We start from the raw sequence: 6,479 nt of genomic DNA, 5'->3' as shown, positions 1-6,479 counted from the left end.
ACTTGTTAGAAAAACAAGATTTTTATCGGTATTGGCAGATGCGACATGATGTTAACAGGAGGGTGGAAAATGTAACCGAGGCAAGAACAAGTTTTATCGAACTGTTTAGAAAAGCATGTAATTCAGGTAACGGTAGTAGAATCATTTCAAGCGTGTTTAAGGGTTGTGAAATCTTAAACAACATTCGACTTCATACATCAAAACCAAATGGGAGAAGGGAGGAGGGATAATTATATCTGAGGAAGAATGGACAACAATATGGAGATATCAATGGAAGTGTTCCAGTTCACAGAAATGGAGGGAGTTTGGGTGGAAAAATCTGATAAGATATTTTATTACACCTGTTCAGAAATCCCATTATGATAGTAACCTCCCTGTTTGCTGGAACAATTGTGGAAATCAAAATGCAAACCTTCATCGTATTTTCTGGGATTGCCCCGTTAGCAAAGACTATTGGGGTGGGATACACAATGCCCTACAAGACGTTTTCAAATGTGAAATACCCTTAGAGAGTATATATTTTGGGTATATACCTCTGGTGACTGGTAAAAAGACTCTTACTAGGAAATGGTTATCACAGGAGAGCCCAACTTTAAATGCATGGATGGAAATTACAATGGACATTTACAAAATGGAGAAGATAACAGCATCTGTTAATCATAAGCTGGAACAATTTGATTCATGTTGGGAAAAATGGTTTAACTACATAACACCTCATAGGCCTGATTTTATCCTCACAAATCAATGATTATGTTGTAAAAAAAAAGATCTCTCCCTACTTGTTCGTAGTTTTCTCATTGTTAGTTCTTTCATAGAACATTACAGCACAGAAACAGGCCTTTCGGCCCTTCTTGGCTGTGCCGAACCATTTTTCTGCCCGGTCCCACTGAGCTGCACCTGGACCATATCCCTCCAAACCCCTCTCATCCATGTACTAGTCCAAGTTTTTCTGTAATGTTAAAAGTGAGCCCACATTTACCATTTCATCTGGCAGCTCATTCCACACTCCCACCACTCTCTGTGTGAAGAAGCCCCCACCCCCAATATTCCCTTTAAACTTTCCCCCCTTCACCCTTAACCCATGTCCTCTGTTTTTTTCTCCCCTGGCCTCAGTGGAAAAAGCCTGATGCATTCACTCTATCCATACCCATCATAATTTTATATACCTCTATATTCTGTTCTTTTTTTTCTGTATGTGCGTACTTCAGATAAATACTATGTGGAGATTTGTGGCATATATGACTATATGATATATACATACAGTATCTGAAATACATCTTATGGAAATGTCTGTGTGATGCTGAATTTCAATAAAAAATGAATTACAAAAAACGTAAAAAATAAACTTGAAAAAAGACAAAAAGATGTTGGCTAAAAGTAAGGTTAAATAACTAGATTTTGAAAGAGGCAGCTCTGCAGAGATGTTCTAGATAGGCTGGTGAAAGGGCAGTGCCTTGCAGGGTATGTAGAATGGATTAGTTGCATTGGGCGTCTGATTTCGATTCCAGTTAGTTCCGCGGGAGATGACAGGCTGTGCTATGTTTGCGATATCACAAGATAACGTTCTCGCTGTGCATGTCGCATTCACAGCCCAATTTACTGAGAAACGGCGCCACGGGAGACGAGCGGTGCAGCTGCGTTAGCCCGACAGCAGAGGGCGCGCCGGGAAGCAATTGGCGCATCCAGTCTGAAGGACCAGGGCTCAAGCCCCTGTCCTTATTAATCCACGTACCCAACGATTCCGTGTTCGTGACGGCGACGGAGTACATCCACAGAAAGAAAGACGGGCAGCCGGAAAGAATGGGCAAGAGTTCATAAATCTACGGCGCTCTTTCCATCGGAAAGTGCTCGACGCCATCACCATTCTTTAGAGATGCGCCATAAAGTGCAGCCGGGGATGCATCGCGGTTTCGCACGACAGACGAGGTGGCAAAAATGCGGCGGTGCTGTGGACCCAGCGCAGCCCGTCACGGAAACCATGGGTCTGTCTGCCCTTCTCAGTGCCTCGGTAAGTCAGCCAGCCTAACCCCCGCCCACCCCCCACCCCCACCCACCCGGGGCATTCTCTCAGCTCGTCAAGATGCAGATTCGGAAAACACGATCCGCCAGCCTCCGATCCCGCTGGTATCAGATCTTGAGCAGACTCGAACCTTCCGCAAGCTTTTCTTTTCTCGACTGGATTCTCTACATCGTTCGGACACCATGGTTCTTTTACCCTACCATGTTTTCCCTCCCTCAATGGAATATATATATATATATAATCCTTTCCCTCCCTGAACACTGGCTACATCTCTGCCGTGCATTTGCCCGAGAACATTTGCTCCCAATTTATGTTCCCAAGTTGCTCCCTAATAGCGTCACGTTTCCCTCTACGCCAATTAAATGTTTTCCCAAATGGTCTGCTCCTGCTGTCCCTCGCCAGCGCTGTGGTGAAGGAGACAGAGTGGCGATCACCACCTCCAAAATGCTCTCTCACCGACAGATCCGACACCTGACCGGATTAATTTCCCAACACTGGGTCATGTACAGCCTCTCCTCTGGCGGGCCTATCCAGATGTTACGTCAGGAATCCTTCCTGAACGCACGTAACGAGCTCTACCCCCATCAAAGCCCCTTGCTGTAAGGAGACGCCAGTCAATATGGAGAAAGTTAAATCCACCCAACACGACTCTATTATTATTGCACCATTCCAGAATTTTGCCTCCCTATCTGCTCCTCGATGTCCCTGTTACTACTGGGTGATCTATATAAAAAAAAACACCCAGTAGAGTTATTGCCCCATTCCTGTTTCTGCTTTCCACCCACTCTGACTTAGTGGACAATCCCTCCGTGACCTCCTCCATTTCTGCAGCCGTGATTCTTTCCCGAGTCAGCGGTGACTGTCTCCCTGTCCATCTAAAGCTCGACACGCTCAGCAGTCATTTCTGCCCCTGAGACATCCAAATCTCTCTAGTGGCCACAACGTCACATTTCCACGTATCGATCCACGCTCCGGGTTCGTTCGCCTTGCTTGTGAAAATCCTTCCATTCAAACGGACTGATCTCAAACTATCTGGCGGGATACATCTTTGTTCCGCCATCCGAATGTCCTTCTTCACAAACTCCCTAAAAACTGTCGCTACTTGTGTGACAACCACCCCTTCGCTTCCCACCCCTCTACATTAAAACTTTCCCAATAGCATTCGCAAACTCCCTCCCGACGAATTGTGTCCTCTCAAGTTCAGGTGCAGCCCGTCGCCCTTGGAAAAATCGCCATTTCCACAGAAAACATAGAAACATAGAAAAACCTACAGCACAATACAGGCCCGTCGGCTCACAAAGTTGTGCGGAACGTGTCCCTACCTCAGAAATTACTGGGATTACCCATCGCCCTCTATTTTTCTAAGCTCCATGTACCCGTCCAAGAGTCTCTGAAAAGACCCCATCGTATCCGCCTCCACCACCGTCGCCGGCAGCCCATTCCACACACTCACCACTCTCTGCGTGAAAAACTTACCCCTTACATCTCCTCTGTACCTACTCCCCAGCACCTTAAACCTGTGTCCTCTTGTGGTAGCCATTTCAGCCCTGGGAAAAAGCCTCTGACTATCCACATGGTCAATGCCTCTCATCATCTTGTACACCTCTATCAGGTCACCTCTCATCCTCCGTCGCTCCGAGGAGAAAAGGCCGAGTTCACTGAACCTGTTCTCATCAGGCACGCTCCCCGATCCAGGCAACTTCCTTGTAAATCTCCTCTGCACCCTTTCTATGGTTTCCACGTCCTTCCTGTAGCGAGGCGACCAGAACTGAGCACAGTACTCCGAGTGGGGTCTGACCAGGGTCCGATAGAGCTGCAACATCACTTCTCGGCCTTCTAAACTTTCTCAATAAGCCTTCCATGGGGTACCTTATCAAGTGCCTTGCTGAAATCCATATACACCACATCTACGGCTTGCCTTTATCAACGTGTTTAGTCGCATTCTCAAACAAATTCAATCTGACCCGTAAGGCACGATCTGCCTTTGAAAAACCCATGTTGACTATTCCTGATCAAATTATGCGTCTCCAAATGTTCATAAATCCTGACTCTCAGGGTCTTTTCCATCAGTGTACCAACCACGGACGTTAGACTCACGGGTCTATAACTTCCTGGGTTCCCTGTACTCCCTTTCTTGAATAAAGGAAAGACATCCGCAACCCTCCAACCCTCCGGAACCTTCTCCCGTCCCCATTGTTGATGAGAAGATCATTGTCAGAGCCAAAGTGAACCTCGTCTCCAACTTGATGCTTTCCAAAAGCTCCAGCACACCCTCTTTCTTAATGTCTGCATGCTTCAGCTTGTCAGTCTGCTGTAAGTCACCCCTACAATCGCCAAAGTCCTTTTCCGTAGTGAATACAGAAGCAAAGTATTAATAGACAACAGACAGTAGGTGCAGGAGTAAACCATTCGGCCCTTCTAGCCAGCACCGCCATTCACTGTGATCATGGCTGATCATACACAATCAGTACCCCGTTCCTGCCCTCTCCCCATATCCCTTGACCCCGCTATCTATAAGAGTTCTATTAAACTCTCTCTTGAATGCATCCAGAGACTTGGCCTCCACTGCCTTCTGGGGCAGAGCATTCCACATATCCACTACTCTCTGGGTGGAAAAGTTTTTCCGCATCTCTGTTCTTAATGGCCTACCCCTTATTCTCAAACTGTGGCCTCTGGTTCTGGACTCACCCATCAGCGGGAACATGCTTCCTGCCTCTAGTGTGTCCAATCCCTTAATAAACTTATATGTCTCAATCAGATCCCCTCTCATCCTTCTAAATTCCAGTGTGTACAAGCCCAGTCGCTCCAATCTTTCAACATATGACAGTCCCGCCATCCCGGGAATTAACCTCGTGAACCTACACTGCACTCCCTCAATAGCAAGAATGTCCTTCCTCAAACTTGGAGATCAAAGCTGCACACAATACTCCAGGTGGGGTCTCACCAGGGCCCCGTACAGTTGCAGAAGGACCTCTTTACTCCTATACTCATTTCCTCTTGTTATAAAGGCCAGCATGTCATTAGCTTTCTTCACTGCCTGCTGTACCTGCATGCTTGCTTTCATTGACTGATGTACAAGAACACCGAGATGAATTAAGTACCTCCGCAATCTCCTCCGCTTCCATACACACTGCTCCACTCTCACACTTGATTGGTCCTATTCTTTCATGTCTTATCCTCCTGCTCTCCACATAGTTATAGAATGCCTCGGGGTTTTCTTTAATCCTGCTCGCCAAGGCGTTCTCATGACCCTTTCTGGCTCTCCTAGTTTCATTCTTAAGCTCCTTCCTGCTAGCCTCAAATTCTTCTGGATCTCTATCATTCTGAACCTTTTGTAAGCTTTTCTTTTCTTCTTGACTAGATTTACAACAGCCATTCTACGCCACGGTTACTGTACTCTACCGTCCTTTCCCTGTCTCATTGCAACGTACCTGTTATTATTACTCCTTTCCAGAATCTGTCAAGACCCCAGCCTCAAGTCTCAAGCCTCACGACCCCAAGCCTTAAGAACCCAGGCCTCGTCACGTCTTCGCCTGGGTTTGGGGGCCCGAGCCCGAGTCTAGACCCAGGTTCTGGGTCCTTGTCCAGTCTCCGGCTCGGAGTTCAAGCCCAGGTTCCTAGTTCCCAGTCTCTCGTCCTGGTCCTGCTGTCTGCGACCTTTAGTTTTGTCCCGTCCTGTTCCTGTGTCTGGGCCCTGCATTTGGGTCCATTCCAAACGCCCCCCCCCACCCATGACACTTTTCTTCTTGACTAGATTTCCAACAGCGTTTGCACAGCACCGTTCCTGCACCCTACCGTCCTTTTCCTGTCTCATTGTAACGTACCTGTGCAGAACGCCACTCAAATACCGCTAAACATTTGCCACATTTCGGCCGTACATTGCCCTGTTCCCAATTTATGCTTCCAAATTCCTGTCTGATAGCCTCGTATTCCCCTTACTCCAATTAAACGCTTTCCTAACTTGTCTGTTCCTATCCCTCTCCAATGCCACGGTAAAGGAGATAGAATTGTGATCACTATCTCCAAAATGCTCACAGCAAAGAACACATTCGACGTAGCGGGGCGCACCCGGCAGTAGGCGCTCGTGTCACCCCTCGGGAGCCCGGGTAGCTCAGTCCGTAGAGCATCAGACTTTTAATCTGAGGGTCCAGGGTTCAAGTCCCCGTTCGGGCGCTGACTTTTCTTCAGAATCACGTTTCCAGCACGTAAGACAAGTGGGAGTCATTTCAGAGGAGATGCTCGCGGCAGCGTTTTTTATCGGGAAAGAGAAGACGGGCAGACCGACCGAAGCTGCCAGAGTTCATCAGCCGGTCGCCTTCTTTTAATCGTAAAAGAGCTCGCCGCCAACGACGCCACCAATTTTTGCAGACACGCCGGTGAAACCGGCCAATCCGGATGCATCGCGACTGAGTAACACATGAAAGGCGACCAAAAAAAAAAGTGCAGAGAGTTGTGGGCA

General features: G+C 47.6%; 1 non-coding gene across 1 annotated transcript; it reads left to right on the top strand.

Moving 5' to 3' along the window:
* The first annotated feature begins 6,120 nt into the window (after positions 1 to 6,120).
* trnak-uuu (transfer RNA lysine (anticodon UUU)) lies at positions 6,121 to 6,193 on the top strand. Its single transcript has one exon. It is a non-coding gene; the product is annotated as a tRNA-Lys (tRNA).
* Positions 6,194 to 6,479: the final 286 nt, after the last annotated feature.

The sequence above is a fragment of the Hypanus sabinus genome, unplaced genomic scaffold (assembly GCF_030144855.1).
Source record: "Hypanus sabinus isolate sHypSab1 unplaced genomic scaffold, sHypSab1.hap1 scaffold_2631, whole genome shotgun sequence".
Classification (NCBI taxonomy): domain Eukaryota; kingdom Metazoa; phylum Chordata; class Chondrichthyes; order Myliobatiformes; family Dasyatidae; genus Hypanus; species Hypanus sabinus.
The sequence above is the reverse complement of the archived record's forward strand: the minus strand, read 5'-3'. Positions and strand labels throughout refer to the sequence as shown.